Source organism: Chelonus insularis, unplaced genomic scaffold, assembly GCF_013357705.1.
Source record: "Chelonus insularis isolate UGA/USDA-ARS -01 unplaced genomic scaffold, ASM1335770v1 contig_53_pilon, whole genome shotgun sequence".
Taxonomy (NCBI): Eukaryota; Metazoa; Arthropoda; class Insecta; order Hymenoptera; family Braconidae; genus Chelonus; species Chelonus insularis.
In genome coordinates, this window is record NW_023276631.1 from 1,742 (window position 1) to 19,111 (window position 17,370).

Genomic DNA, 17,370 nt, shown 5'->3' on the forward strand with positions numbered 1-17,370 from the left:
GGTGGTGGCTCTTTCTGATGGGTCACTGGTCTGGAGCTTGCTCTAACCACACCCAACTACAAAAAAAGTCAACTGACGAATTACAAGTTATTTGCCATAAGAGAGAAAATCGCTCACATTTGAATTCACCTCGACTATTTAATCATTTCGACTTACAGGTGAATGCTAGTAATTAGTTTAAGATAATAATTGTAAGAATGTTCTTCACATTCGTAATTTTTAAAGCCCTCTCTCATAATTTTGATGAAATTTTGAAATCAAGGTAGTTTGGCATCCACATATTGTTAGTCAAAATAATAATAATTTTTTTTTTTATAATTATCAAATAACTTTTTACACAGAATGACTATATGATTTGTAACGATAATTTTTAAATTAAATGCAGCCGCTATTAATAAGAAATTAAAGAAAAACTTTGATTTCTATAAATTGTTTTGATTAACATTGTCGTTAAACTTTAGAAAAAACCAAACTTGATGCACATCCTTAAGACCTTACTGAATATACAAATACAACTAAAATGTGGATGTTAACTACCTAATTTTAATGATGTAATGTTAGCCTTTTTACTATTTAGAACTATTTATCACTAATAAATTCCTCCAAAATGATGCTAGAAATAATGATGCTGATCAAGGTTACATTAAGATATCTTGGTAATATATTGGCAAACCTTCTGATAAAAAACCACAGCTCGTTGCCATCGTTCAACAACTGGGAAATTTCTGGGAAAGTATTGAGAGGTAATTAACGATCGTAAAGTAATTAAGAAAAAATATTCAAAGAATACGAAGTTTAAATTCATTTTTTTTTAAGCACTTTGAATTCTTATGGCCATTTATCAAGCAAAAGACGAGCATCGTCTACAAACTCTGGAATACTTCAGCTTGGATCTATCGAAGAAGGAGGTCATGATACGTCTCGATATGAAAGTGAAACTAAATCAAAAGCTTTGTCAATTTGACGAACCGCCTCGTGATAATTACAATCATCGTCCACATTGGTTGTTTGATGAAGGTCTTAAGAAACGTAAAATTGATGAGAAAAGGAAAATTTATTGGAAAACTAATTTTATTGGAAAAATATAGATGAAAACAAAACTGAGAAGGTAAAATCTAAATTCTTCGAATATAAATAGATGCAAAAAGATGTTTATTATTACAAAACTCTATCTATATCTTGTAAGTTTGTTAAAATTTATTAAAAAGTTATCGAATTAGTAATCGATATAGTAATAAATCTAAAGGATTAGCGAAATCAGAGTGTGTTTGTGCATTCTTTATGATAAATGCACTCTTTATCTTCAATGTCTTTCTCCTTCAATCATACGCAGATTTACTCGACGTTAAATATCACTTATACATATTTGTTTTTAATTATCTTTTTTTCTTTTATCAATGAAAGAAAATAGGCCGGAATCGACGCATACCTAACTAAACTATGAAATGGAATGGAAAGTGTATTAGTATTTTTAATGTTTAATGCACTGTTTGTGCTAATGATATTTTCACTTCAATTAAGCAAAGATCGATTACATGATGTATAGCCGCTAGAAGTCAAGACGAACATAACGTTTCTCAAGGAAATTTAAAAAGTACCGACAACCTGATCTTTCAGTAAAGTTTCAATTTTAATTATTGTTTTTTTTTTTTAATTAATGTAAAAGGGAAATTTTTAATTGATTAACATTTTTGAATTACAGGTAGTGCTTATAAGAAAAGTCGAAAAGTGTCAACTAAAATTTTAACAAATTGAATGAGATTTGATTGGTACTGCTGCAAGTTGCAATATTCAATCGTTAGAGAAATTCTTATATGGTGAAATGAAAACAATTACCAGAGAATTGTTAATTTTAAAAACAAAAAAATGAAAAAATGAACTGTTCGAAATAAAGCGATTGGTTATAACAAAGTATTTGTAGTGATTCTTTTTTTTTTTATGACTTATTTAGACTCGACTTGAATGCTCGTAAAAACTATGTAGGAAAAGCCAGAAGTATGTTGGGACAGCAAAGTGTAAGTTTTATCGTTGATAGTTTTCGTACTATTTTCCCTTTATAAATTTAAACTGTTTATCTCATTGTTTGCTGCATTAATTAGAAATCTGGTATCACCAGAAGTTTTACTTGATCAAATATTGACATGATAATAAATGCAAAAGATATCATGTAGATTCAAAAAACTTCCGTCAATAACCAATTCCATCTTAGAATCCGATGATTCATTATCATTATTTTTATCAACTTATAGGTAGAGAGGGAGTTGCGGGTGGCGCAATCAAAGTTCGATAGACAAGCATAAATAACAAAATCACTCTCGGAATGAGTTTTAAGATCACAAGTTTTATGAATTCGTCGAAACTGATGCTCGTCATTATGTTTATTGCCATACAACAATGCAAGGAGTACAGAAAGAATAAGGTGGGTTGATTTTATTTTGTTCAATTTTAAGGTTTGCTATTTCTAACATAATTATGAATTAAGCCTGGCATATCCACTTGTTGTAATGTATAAAACATTTCATCAGATATATGGATAATTGTTGTAGGTTTTGTTGTAGACATCAAAATGGATTTGTATTGTTTTATAATTTTTTATACAATACAAAGCTTCATAAATGATAAATACTGATGATTTTTTTTTTGCAGATACACATATATTCATTTTTGCTACTGAAGATAATATTTCAAGCGGTAATTCAATTAGTGGTAATCGTAATACATGATAAGAAGAAACATCAACAAAAGTGGAGAAGTTGCTTTTCAATGTCAACTTAAAATTTTTTGGAACAATCCACTGGCTAGAAGTGTTTTTTGTATTATTTTTTTATATAAATCCACACTCATTGAATTATTATTTACACATATTTTTTGAAAAAAGAACTCAAACTATTGTAAAACATACTTTAGAAAGATCATTGATCGTCACATGCTTGGAGTAAACAGTCTATCATTAGTATTAGTCAATAAGAAATATTATTAACATGATTTATACATTTTAATTAATATTAAAAATTATTTAAAGTAAGTTGTGAAAATAGTAACAGATAAATTAATACAATAAAGATAGTTTTAGCGCAAAAGAAGGAAAATTATTATGTCATATTCATAAAACATAGTAGTTTATATTTGTATTTGAAATTTGTAATTTCTTCACTAAAGCCTCATAAAATATTACGTTAAGTACTTGCGTTATGCGCATACGTTAGATTTTTGAGATATGGTATATATAAATTGCTGTATTTTACCATCATATCACATTCTTACCTTTCGTACAATTATTTTTATTTTATTGATAAATTTCAGATTCGTACCTGTAATAGAATTGGTTTTCATCGAACAAAACTTGATTGTATTGTAATGTATGTCGAAAGAGTATTGAACAAACTGTTTTTAAAAAAACAAAATTTAGAATGCAAGTAAACAGCAGCGTCAATTTCAGGAAACATTATACTCATGATGTAAAAGATATAAACTACAGGTAGATATCTAACATGTGAAATTTAAAAATAAAATGTTCTTAAAAAAAAATAATATTAACTTGTGACAAGTAGTTAGTTGAATAATTTCGAGGAAATTGTACACTCAGTATCAATAACCACTTTTCTGAAGATTAGTGATAATTTTAATATTATAAAATAAAGAACATACTCAAAAAAAGTGAAAAAAATACTTTAACCGAAACTTAGGTAGGGTATATTAAAAAAAAAATTTTACTTAAAAAACGTACAATGTTAACTAGTTGCATGTAATTAGTAGACTCATTTTAAGAAAATAATATTCTTTACGCCGGTAATTTATGTCTTAGAAATAAGTACTAATTATGTTATAATTAAATAAATAATGTTTTTACCACAAGTAGAAAATAGTCTTTATTTGCGTAAACAGAAATGTACATTTCAGAAAACAATATTCTTGCTGTAAGTAAAAAATTATACTACAGATAACTCTTTAGTATATTAAATTCTAAAAATTAACATTCTCAGATAATAGTATAATTTTAACTGATAGCAAGTACGTAGTAAACTATTTTTAAGAGAATTGTATTCTCAACAGCAATGATTAAATTTCTGGAGATTCGTAATGTGCATGTTATTATCATATAAACAATACTCTCGATTCAAAGAAAACATTTACTTGATTCTAATATTTAGTAGGTCTTGTTTAAGAAGATGATATTTTTGCAAAAAGTACAATGTAAACTAGCTGCAAATATCTAGTCAACTTATTTTAAGAAAATGATACGTTTAATATCGGTAACCACTGTTCTAGAAATTGATACTAATTATGTTAAAATTTAATAAGCAATGTTTAAACTACAAGTAAAAAATAATCTTTATTTCCATAAATAGTAATGTAAATTTCAGAAAACAATATTCTAATTAGAAGTAAAGAAATGCACTGCGAGTGAGTATTTAGTACATTGAACTTAAAAAAATAATATTCTTGAATAATAGTCGAATTTTAACTAGTTGCAAGTAATTAATAAAGTAATTTGAAAAAAATTACTTTCTCCATTCCAACAATCAATATTGTAGAAATAAACAATAAATTTGTTTTAATTAAATAAATAATATTTATACGACAAGTAAGCAGTAACGTAATTGTTAGAAAGCAATATACATGTTGAAAGAAAAAAAATATACTCCAGATAAGTATCTACTACATTCATTTTAAGAAAATGACATTCTCTAATAATAGTACAATTTCAACTGGTTGCAAATATGTAGCAAACTGATTTTAAGAGAATTACACTTTTCATACCAGTAATCAATATTTAAGAGATTAGTAACAATTGTAATATAATAAAAAAAAAAATACGCGATCAAGGTAAAAAAAGTACTTTAGTTAAGTATTTAGTAGATAATTATTGAAAAAATAATATTTTTGCAAAGAGTATAATGTAAACTATTTGCATATAATTAGTAGACTTTCTTTAAAAAAATAATACTCACTACGATGGTAATTAATGTTTAAAAGATTAGTAAAAAGCATGTCATCGTCAGAAAAGCATTATTTTTACAACAAGTAAGAAGTTTTTTCTATGCCAGTAACTAGTATACTGAAATATAATAGTATGTCGATTTACTTGAACCAAGTAAATAATATGTTGTTGAAAAGTACATGATATTTTTGAAACAAGTAAAACATATTTCTTTTCTAAGTAATAAATATTCTAAATGTTACTAATGTGTTTAAAGCAGGCAAAGTAGATGTTATACATTATCAACAAATATTCTAAATGCGAGTGATAAATTTTTTATATTTATGAAAAAAATATTTTATGTACAAATAATTTGTATACTGCATTTAAGTAAATAGCATACTTGAAGCAAAACGTCAATATTTTTAAAACAAGTAAAGTATATAATGATATAATTCAAGTCTATAGTATACCGAATAAAAGTAGAAATTATTTATATGATATGTAAACAAAAATTATGTCTACAGTAATTAATATTCTCCTTACAAGTAATTTTTGTACATAATGCAATAAAACAACAATTTGAAATAAAATTTGCAATATTCTATGAACAAGTAATTGATGTACATGTGATAAGAAAATCATACTCATGGTAGAGAAAAACTATGTTATCGGAAGATGTAAACATTATATTTTTGTAAAGTCAACTTTATACTTGGCGTAAAAATACTGTTTACAACAATGCAACAAAGCGCGTTATTAGAACAGGTAGTTTGTACACTTTATATAAACAATAAGTATATCTACTTTTGTTAGATCTATATTCTATTGACAGTTGAAAATTTACTCGAAAATAGTAATCAATGATTGTAGCACAAGTAATTAATGTAATTGTATTTCGTATATGATATTTTTAATATGAATAAATGATATATTGGCGGTCAGAAAAAAGTGTATTATATGCAAGTTATTCATCGACTGAAAGGTAGTAAACTGCATTATCGCAATAAGATACCGTGTATACTACAGTTCAGTAAATTTACCGCAGTCTGTCACTTTACAGTATACATAACTACAAAAAAAAAACTTGTACTAAATAATAACTTTACTCGAATTTAGTATACTTTATACTTATCGTTAGTATACTTTCTAGGTATCACGTTTTTTCTGTCAGTGTACGTCCCTGGAAAATAAAATCCAGCGGATTGTGCCTTTCGTGGCCTTACTCCAAACCAACTAACTGGCTTCAAGCTCTGGTGGAAAAGATCTGAGTGGCTTAAGTGCTCATTTTCTTCTTGGCCAGCTCAACAGTTCAAACCTTCCAGCTGATCGTGTGGTACCAGTTCGACCATTTTTCACTACTGGGGTAGATTGTGCTGGTCCCTTTACGCTCAAGACGTTCCAGGGAAGAGGCGCCAAAACATATAAAGGCTGGATAGCCGTTTTCGTCTGCTTCGTGACCTCAGCTTTTCACTTGGAATTGGTGTCAGACTACTCCACAGAAGCATTCATTAAAGCCTACCGACGCTTTGTCAGTCGTCGAAGGGCAAGCTCAGTGCTCTAAAGCAACTGTAGAACCAACTTCAAGGAAGCTGATTCCTTCCTAAAGGATCTCTTTTGTCAAAGCTCATCAGAAAACGCTCAGCTCGTCAGCTCATTAGCTCAGGTGGAGACAAGATGGATCTACTCACCTCCCAGCGCTCCTCACTTTGGTGATAAGTGGGAAGCTGCTGTAAAGTCGGTGAAGACTCACCTAGTAAGGATTTTAAAAACAACCTTACTAACCTATGAAGACTTTACAACTCTACTAGCTCAGATAGAGGCGGTGTTAAATTCTCGACTGCTCTCGCCGCTTAATGATGATCCCAACGACCTACGAGCTCTTACTCCAGCTCACGTTCTTCATGGAACTTCTCCACGAGTTCTTCCTGAAGCTGCTCTAACTCATCTCCCTGAGTCACGACTTGCTCTATGGGAGTTGATTCAAAAAAAGCTCCAGCACTTTTGGAAACGGTGGTCCAAAGAGTGCTTACAACTATATCTCTCAATCTCTAAGTGAAGAAAAGCAGCTCACGACATTGCAGTCGGCTCTCTAGTTCTGCTCATTGGAGATAACTTCCCTCCAGCTCAATTGCCCTTAGCTCGAGTCATCGATGTTCATCCTGGACAAGATGCACTCATGAGGGTGGTCTCAATCAAGACGTCAAAGACCAAACCCGACTAATCACCAAGCTCATTGATCTACCAGTGGACAAGTACCGCAAGGACGTTGCGGTAGATGGGGAGTATGTTGCAAGAAGTTAATCGCAACCTGTCAGTTGGACTCGTTTTCGTCCCAGCTCGTGCTCAGACGAGCTCACCCGATCCGCTCGCCCTATCCTAGCACTTGTTTCAGCGCACGGCGAATCCTAGCTCTTCTTCTCCAACCCAGCCAACGACAGTTGCTCTATCATTGAGCTAGGTCTTCCGATGCCGGCTACAACGTGGTTGCAGCCATTAACGCTCAAGCGACGCCCAAGTAACGCGCTCGATTATCGCTCGCTCCTATTTTGCAAATCTTAATCGTTTCAAGCTCGTGATAAATTTTATTCAGTTTCAATAAAGTTCAGTTAAGCTCGTAAATTGTTAAAAAATAATTGTTAACGTAATAAATAATTTATTTTCATAATAAAACTGATAATAAGCTCAAGAAAAGTGTCTATTGTGTGTGTGCACATCTCCTGACCACATCCTACGGCGTAGCTCGATCGCTATCTATCTTTGAGCTCTGAATAAATGAACTCAATCAATAATTTTCGGTTTTCAAACTACAGAGACAATGACTACTTAGCATGCCTTGGGACTATTTTATTGGATATTTCATCATTCTAAGCCATTTTCACAAGGAATTTTTCGATCAGATTATTGTTAGATATTGAAATGAGTTGAATCTGTGATATTTAATTTCCAAATCAGCATTTTTGAATGATATACATTGTTAAACTAGTCTAGGATAGTAAAATATATAACAAATTGGTCCCGAGTTATTGCGAATAGTCATTGGTAACAATTATTCTCATGTAGATTAAGGGCCAATGAGTACTTAGCATATCTTAGAACTATTTTCTTGCATTATTCTAGGCCATTCTAACAAGGAATTCTGAGATCAGGTTGTTGAAAGTGATTAGGAAAAGTTAGTTCTGTAATATTTTATCACTTAAATTAGCATTTTCAAATGATATACATTAATCTGATGTACAGATCTATTGTTTGCTGTACAGGATGGTAGAATATGTGACAAATTAGTTCCAAGTTATTGCAAATAGTTATAAGTAATACGTATTATTGAGTAGATTAAGGACTAATGACTAGTTAGCATAACTTGTGACTAATTAACTATGTAATTTATCATTCCGAGCCATTCTTACAAAGGATCCTGTCATCGGGTTAATGGAAGTAATTGGAAAAAGTTATTTCTGTGATATTTTATCACTCAAATTGGCATTTTGAGATAATATGAATCAGTCTAATGTTCAGATGCATTGTTAAGCTGGTCTGAGATGATGAAATATATGACGAATTGGCCCCATGTTATTGCAAATATTCATTAGTAAATGTTGAGAATTAATTAATTCTCAGTTTGAATCTGCCAGCTGACAGGAACTTCGGCGGATATCTTGGGACTGGGTCGATTACCAATCAATACCAAATAATCAATAATTCTTAATCTAGTCACTCATTTGACTAATTTTCAGTGTCCCTTTTGACTAATGAAGTTCCTGTCGCCATTCTTTTACTGTTCTCGTTCACGTGTACACGCTATTCTAATTCTCTTCTGACAAATCTTGAATTTTTTAGGCAATCATTAGTGCCAGTGCTATTCTGAATCACCAGAAATATTCAATTTTCATTCTCCAATCAAAATCAACTAATATTTCAAGACATTTCATAGTAAATTCAAGAAAATACATTAAATTCATTTTGCATTGCATTGATAGGCTAACACCACGTGCACAATCATATTCGTGCTCAACTTCAGCGGCATGCTGAGCTTGTGTAGGAGGTCAATCATACCGAACACACCAAGGTGAGTATTTTTTAGACATTCAATTAAAAATTCAGTACCCAAAAGTTACATTCTGTGATTTTTTAAAGACATTCAAAATTCTTGTATTCAGACATAAAAGGTCATTCAGTGCACCTTGTGTATTGTTGGTGCCAAAAATAAAGATATTACATTCTTTTATAAAACCTGACTTCCGTTTGCTCTGTTCCAGCACAATCATCCCTATCCTTGAACGGTTAGGTTAATTCACAAGTTGAGATTTTCTCAATAGTATTATACAGTAAACATTATGGGTGATTTTTTGATATTAACACTTACTGGATATTCATCATTATTGGAGATCTCATATTTTCTTCCAATTAAATTATCACCAACAAAAAATTATGTTCTTGGACTTGTTAATTTTCTTAAATTTATTCCAATTCTAAACATATATTATCATAACAATAAATTTCGATATCAAATAAAAGACGAATGGCGTACAATTACAATTCTAACTGGTACTTATGATCTTAAAGATATTTACATACTCCTTATTGCAATAGATCCTCAATTGAATCTTTTATTAGGAGTTGACAAAAGTACACTTGTCACCGAATTAGATAGTTAAAAATCAGCTATTGACTTCACATCTGAAGATTCTATCGGCGAATTTTTAGGATTCGAACGAAAAATTTATAAAGCAGGAGAAGTATACAAATCAGAAAAACCAACATCAATATTGAGTGTTAATGCAATATGTGTAGAGTGTAATATTACAAGTGGTTCATACATAAATAATCAATTTGCATATACAATCCATGCATTTCTTCCATCAGTCCTACCAGGATATAAAATTTTTGAACCACCTACAAAAGTCATTTATCTTCCAGTCACAGTGAGGGAAATATATAATTTACAGATACGAGTTGTGGATCAAGACGGAAAATTAATTAATAATCGATCCGAATCAGTCACAGTAAGGTAACATTAAAACAGTATATGATGGTAATAGTTTATGGTGGTTATTTGGAAGAACAAAGTTATAATAACCATCAACCATGCGCAAATGTACATATTTTAAAAAAGACAATCAAACGAGCAACATCTCAACATAAAAAGACGAAAAAGAAGAGGAGAACAGTGAAACAATTGACTCCTCAGTTCCTAAAAAGTCTTGGTTTAGAATTAATTCAAAAATTGTTAAAGTTAATTCTAGTTTGTCGTGCCTAATACTATGGAGACCATAGCGTTAAAAATTGATAAAAAAATTGTTCAAGATGAATCTATATCTCACTATAAGATTCACGCCCATCAGCCACATGGTTCAATATTATATAAAAACAATGATGAGATGCGTATAGCTGTACAACATCAAGATTTATGTATTTTACCATGTGAAAGTTCAATTCATATCACTGGTAAATTTACAAAAGACAATGGGAGTGCTACATCAAACAGATCTTCACTTGCAACAATGTTTACTTGTTTCTTATTTGAAGAAATGAGATATGAATTGAATGGAGTTGAAAGTGATCGTAGTAAAAATGTGGGCATTTCAACACTCATGAAGGGATTTCCATCATTTACACCGGAGCAAGAATATTCTTTGGAAAACAGTGGAATGGTACTTTTTAATAAAAAACTATGTGATTCCAATGGAAATTTTGACGTCATCATACCATTAAAATTATTATTTGTATTTGCTGAGGATTATAAACAATTAACTGTTAACTGAAAAACATGAGCTAATACTTATAAGAGCCAACACTGACTCGAATGCAATACATTAAACTGGAATAGCTTATGCGGCACCAACAGCAGCAGAAAATGTAAAAATTACTCTTGATAAAATTGAATGGTTGGTGCCATATGTTACAATATCTGATTCAAAAAAAGCTGATATGTTAAGTTACATCAGTATAGATCCATCGATATCGATACTCTTCATATCATGGAAGCTATTTGGATATCCAACTTTACCTATAACAACGAAACACATCTGGTCTGTGAAGACAACAAATTAACTAGAGAAGCCAAGATATATTATATTTTTATTACAAACTGAACGTAAAAATTAATTATCAAAACGCGCTGGTATATCTGATCATTGTAAAATAGAAGATTTTGCTATTAATATTTTAAATAGTAAATATGCACTTTTGTATGAAATGTATATGATTTTTTATTCATCCTATTATAGTAAGAACATCAAAAGACCATACTCAAATAAAGGAAATTTTATGAGAAGAAGACCATTCATTGTAATAGATTGTTCGAGAGAAAATGAATCTATTAAAGCAGGGCCAGTCGATGTTCGCCTTGAATTTGAAGCTACTTAAGTGTTTCCCCTGGGTACAACTGCATAATGTTTAATTTTACATGATAGAATAGTTGAATATAAACCATTAAGTCGACAAATTCGTAAATCAATTTAGAAAATGTATAATTATATGTTTATATTTAAGTTTTATTTCAAAAATTTTAATTATTTACATGTTTACATACAAATAAAAAATTTAAAAAAAAAAAGTTGTATTTTTTTAAAAAAATCTTATAAATATTTACGATTAGAGGTTTTTTTTTTTATTATTATAGAAGGACGTTTTTTCCACAAAAACCTTAAAGACACCTTCGCCCCCCACTTTTCGCGTCCACAGCTATGAGAGTTCTACCACAGCACTTTAAAAAAAAAAAAGTGTGGTAGAACTTTCATAGTCTTTCTACTTTTGTCCGATATGAGCGCGCTTAGTCTACATTCACAGGCATAACGCCGCCCTAAGAGTGCTGTATTACCACATTCGGCATTCTTATGGAATAGACTAATAGATAACTATGAAACTAACTAGATAATTGAGTCAGTCGTTGAGAACAAAAAAGCCAAAATTCTTTGAAATTACCCGCTAGTATTTTTTATCTTTTTTTTTATAAATATTATTTTGTTTATGCATACGTACGTAATATATATTAATTAATTATTACATACGGGTGCAACGTGCAAAATAAAAAAGTTAAAAAACTTAAAAATACTCTAGTTGAGCAGAAACATACAAAAATACTCACAATAAACCAAATCGCACGAGAAAAGTGCGTAGAATTTATTTATTCATAAAAAATGTAAAAAATTATTTACAAATTCGAAAAATTTTTAGGGAACATAAATAAGTGACAGCTAGTTTGTAATAATTATAGAGTAACTGGTCACTATTCTCCTTTACTACTGCTTAAATTTTATTTGATCAAAAAGTTTTTAATTTATTCAGTTCTGTTCTGAAAATAACGACCGTTACTATTACAACATGAACTAATTAATTCCATCATCAATGATTCAAGAGTTTTCTATGTTTACTTGGCATTTTCAAAAGGATCTTTTGGTTTTACATTATTTACTATGAATTTTGGAATAATTGCTGCTTTGACATGTTTGGAATGAAGATTTTACATCGTAAAAACTTTTATCAATTACATCAATAAAAAAAAAAAAATTCGTTGAATAATACTTTTGATAAATTGCAGTAAACAAGAAAATTTGCACCTTCTTATTTAAATTTTGAAATAACTTCTCATTCTTGCTCTCCATACTTACGGTAGGTGGAACTGATTTTTCGAAAAGAATGTCTCAAAAGGTCATTGACTGGGCCTTGCTTGAAAGTCGGTAAAAGTTTAATGAGCCTTTATTATTTCCTCCCTTTACAAAAAATTCTAAACGAATTAAAAAAAAACTTTCATTCTACTTTTGAATTTCCACGAATTACAGTAGATAAGCATTGGAATTTTTCGTTGCTGAATTGTATTGTAAAATATAAAAAATAATTGAAGCTGGAACAGTAAAGAATAAAGATACAAACTTTAACGAACAAAAAAAAAAAGTCAAAACAGGGTTGAATTGCATTTTGAATCTTTGATATATTCCAGTACGCATTGAGCTCTTAGACTTACTTTCAAAAATTAAGAACACAGAGAACTATAAGTTTGAAATGATAGGAATTGCAGGAGACGTTTTTTGGTATGTAAGAAACAAATGAGGATTGAGTTAAGACTTCTATATAAGTTATTTGAATGTCTATCTACTCTTAAATAATCCAGTACATATTAAGCTCTTATACTGACCTTTAAAAAAAAGTAACAACAACAATTGTTAGTTCAAAATGATGAAAATTGCAGGATATGTTATTTTGTATGTAAAAAACAAATGAGGATTAGGTTTAAATTTTTATATTTATTTTGTCAGAGATTTTCTACTCTTAAATATTTCAATATGCATTGAGCTCTTCGACTGACTTTTGAGAATTAATAACAGAGACAATTGTTAGTTACAAATGATAAAAAATTTCAGGATATGTTCTTCAATATGTGCAAAACATATGAGAGTTGACCTTAGGTTTGTTTATACAGACTGAATAAAAATGAACACATATTACAATATTTTACACTGAACTTATTTCAAACTAAGCACATATTATAATATTTTAATCCTACAAACTCTACACCGAACTTATTTTAAACCACTATAAAAATCCAAAAGAATGTACACTTACTCATGATTCTCCCGAATAGATTCTACATGACCCTTAATCACTGCAGCAGGTGATCCGCCTCTGCGTGCAACTCTTTTGGCATCGCGTCACAAATCTTCCCCAGCATCCTCAACAAGGCAACTGCTTGCTTGACTGTGACAGGCCTACTCACTCTTTTCTTCATAATCTGGAAAATCTTTATAAAATCCTGAAATCAAGAGAAAATATTTAATTAACGAAGATTCTCAGATTACAGTAGTGGACTTTCAATTTTGTAATTAAATAACTTACCGACAAGTCCAGCTCAAGAAAAGTGAACATCAGGAAGCACCCGAATCCTTTATAGAAGTGATCAATTCTTTTGTGAACTTTATTTCTTTACTGACTAATTAACTCAGTCGAGAAATGAGAGAAAATTACTGACACGGCTACGTTTTTGCATTTGGGTATCCAAGTCTTAGGAAAGGAGCGTTTTTAAAAAAAACGTCGATAATCACGACGATAATTGTTATTAACAATAGTTAATTGTTATTGACTATACCTCATCGTTATTAATAAAACTTGACGTTATTCATCTCTGTTTCATTGTTATTCGCGATATGTGATCATTAATGATAATCATAATCAATGTTTTTTTGCTATGATATCGATTTTTATATCACTGTTTATTTAGTAATTCAAAATTTTTGAGCTTAAATGAGTCATTCATTAAGTAATCTAAAATTTCAGAACTCAAATTATTAATCTTTCATTAATTAGTAATTTTAAAATTTTATCATTCAGTATCAAATTATTCTCTAATTTTCAAACTTTCATCTTTCATTGCTCCTCAATCAGTAACTCTCATAATTTACTTTTCGATGTTCCATTATTTTTTAATATAAAATTTTTTAATTTGTATTGATTTCTGGTTGATATTTTTCACTTTTTGACTAAAATTTTTCGAATAATCTATAATTTTATTGGTACTGTTCACTGAAAACTTAATAATAATGATAATATTTTGAAAAAAATGGGTCTGAGCACACTTTGTCTGTGCTAACACGATGAATTTTCAATTAGTAATCGTTCATAAAAAATATGGATAGTTACATTCAATGTTTGTTTAAAGCATCCGAATTCTTATCATACACAGATTACTTAATCGAAAAATACAATTTTTTATTGTTGTAACCAATTCATATTGTTATAAACAATGCATGTTTAATAAAAATTATTCTTAGTTGTGAACAATAATGTCTAGTTGTCCTGACTTTGAGTTGGCTGAATAAGAAGTCGAAAATTTGTGGACTGTATATTCGAGGATATTTGGATGCTAGAACAGTCGGGACTTTTGGACGGTGTAAATGAATCGGCTGACACTATTTAACAGTAACAATTAACGATTTATTGAACACTAAAGTAACAATAACCGAAAAATAACGATGGGAGAGACTTTGAATTGTCTGTACAATCTTGTGTTCATTGAAATTTCACAAAGAGTTGACTGAAGAGTCGAAGTTCACAGGAAAGTTGTAAGTTTTTCTGTACTGGTCTCTGCATCAGGAGTCGTCTGGATTTTTCAAGTAGTCTGAGTTTTATTGTGTTGGCATCTAGAGTAGTGGTAGATACTCGGCGCAACGTCACCTGCACATTCTGCCCCCCTTATCCATCTATTCCCCCTCGTCAAACTAGCGCGCTCTCGCGGCTCATATTTACAGTGCCGATAACACGCTACTCTATACTGAAAAGATCACGCGTGACGTCACGACGCCATTTTTAATTGTAAATATCTCGATAACTAATTAATAGTACGAGATAATTTTTAATATACGATCAATTATAGTCATTAGCTTTCATTTGATTCCGAAATCAATTTCATTTATTGAGTATTTATCGAGATACAGAATAGGCCACGCCCCTAATTCCGTTTTTCGCACATTTCAACTCGATTTCTAGCCTCTTCTTTGTCAGTCTTACCTAAATGCCATCTAACGCGAACCTTTTTCTCGTGGCAACAATTTTTCTACGATATACATAGGTATACTCCAAATGTATAAATATAGCGAATGAATGGTTTATGTATTTCTTACGTTAATATTGATAAGAAATACAAATAATGCTATTTATATGAAGATTATCTTAAAATATGAATACTTTTTTTCCTTTAATTAAAAAAAAGTTACCAACTATGTTACATGGATGGTAATTGACTCTATTTGTTTATAACGACTGAATTTGTTATAAATAATCAAAAACGGAATTTATGCAATTAATTCGAATTCTTGCAACGGGATTTTTTTCTTTTTTTAACTGATAAAAAGTTATTACTTATGTTGAATAAATGTAATCGAACATGTTATTAATTACGATTGTAATCGCTCTAAATGAGCATATATCAAATCTTACATTAAAATTCGAATTTTTACTGACCCAATTCATTCACACAAATTTACTACTTTTTCTTTTATGTTATCACAAAGTATTACGTACTTAGAATTGGGACATCTGAACGACGCAATTCTTATTTAAAACTTCATTTAATCAATCAATCTTATGTACCGCAATCATGCCATATCGATTATTTATAATAAATAAGAGATTCTATTCATTGGCTGAAAAAACGAATGGTTTCTAATCTCCGTCCGTCAATTCTTTTAATTTATTATTGTTTGTACTAGTCTCTTTGAATACTGTTTGTATTCACACGGACAAATTTGCGAGAATGAGCTCGTATCGTAGCATAAATAACAAAAAACCAATACATCCTATATCTTTTGTCAGACTCAATTTCTTTACCCTGGTGCACTGCAAATCCCAGGATTCCACAAACATGTTAAAATAACACACATAAAGCGTATTCAATGTAAAATATCCATAAACAAACAATAAATTATTTGTAGACACTTTCTATACATTTCATAGTGTGTGAAAAATCTATAGTTTTTCACGGCATTTAACATTGAAGAGGCTTAGCGTGTTAAAAGTGTCTACAAGAATAACACACTTGGATTTGCAGTGTGAAAAAATTGGTATCACTTCGACTTCGCTCAACTATTCTCAAATCAACTTGCCTTGCTGTAATCATTGCTAAAAATGAAAAATAAATTTGAACAAACGTCTATATTTAAACTAATAGAATTTGTAATAAACAATCGAACTAGAGATCATCACGAAAAATTTTAATTGTTTCACTGTAAATACGAGCTTTAATTGAACTAAAGTTACCGACGAAAGAAAAGAGATTTTTAAAAAACATTTTTCGTTATCTATTGATCTTTTATATAAAGATCAGTGACCACGGCAATTCCGCGATATCTTAGGTTTTTAGTTTTTTTCAAAATCAATATTATCTAATCTAATATGAAAACTTATTGAAAAAAGTAAGTGAAATCCGCCAAAAACAAATATCGTTCGATATCTGTAAAAAAAAACGGCGCCACTTCACTGTTGTTTGGAAATCTGATATTTTCAAATTATTCTACATGCAAAAAATGTTTGAAATTATTAAAGTGCGCCAAATTTGACTTGCCATAATCGCAAAACCATAAAATTGTTTTTATCAATTGTTTAATAAAAAAATCACATAAGTATGCGTAAGAAATTGTAGATCAAATATTTAATCGAAATATTAATAAACATATGATAGCCTAAATCTTATTCAGAATTTTTCTTCAAATGTTCGAAGTATCCTTCTAAAACTGCCATCATCGGATGAAAGTAAAACTTTGCGCCATGTACACGTCCCAAATGACTCTATAATAAAATAACTAAATTCTCATTTTTGAATAACCATTTAAAAAAATTTTGAAACACCAAAAAAGTTTGAGTCAAATGGAGTGCAATGTCATCTATAAGATTGAGTCTTTTTTTTTGTTACTTTCGATGAATTGTGTAGAAAAATACTTTTTCGAATTTTCTTGAAATAA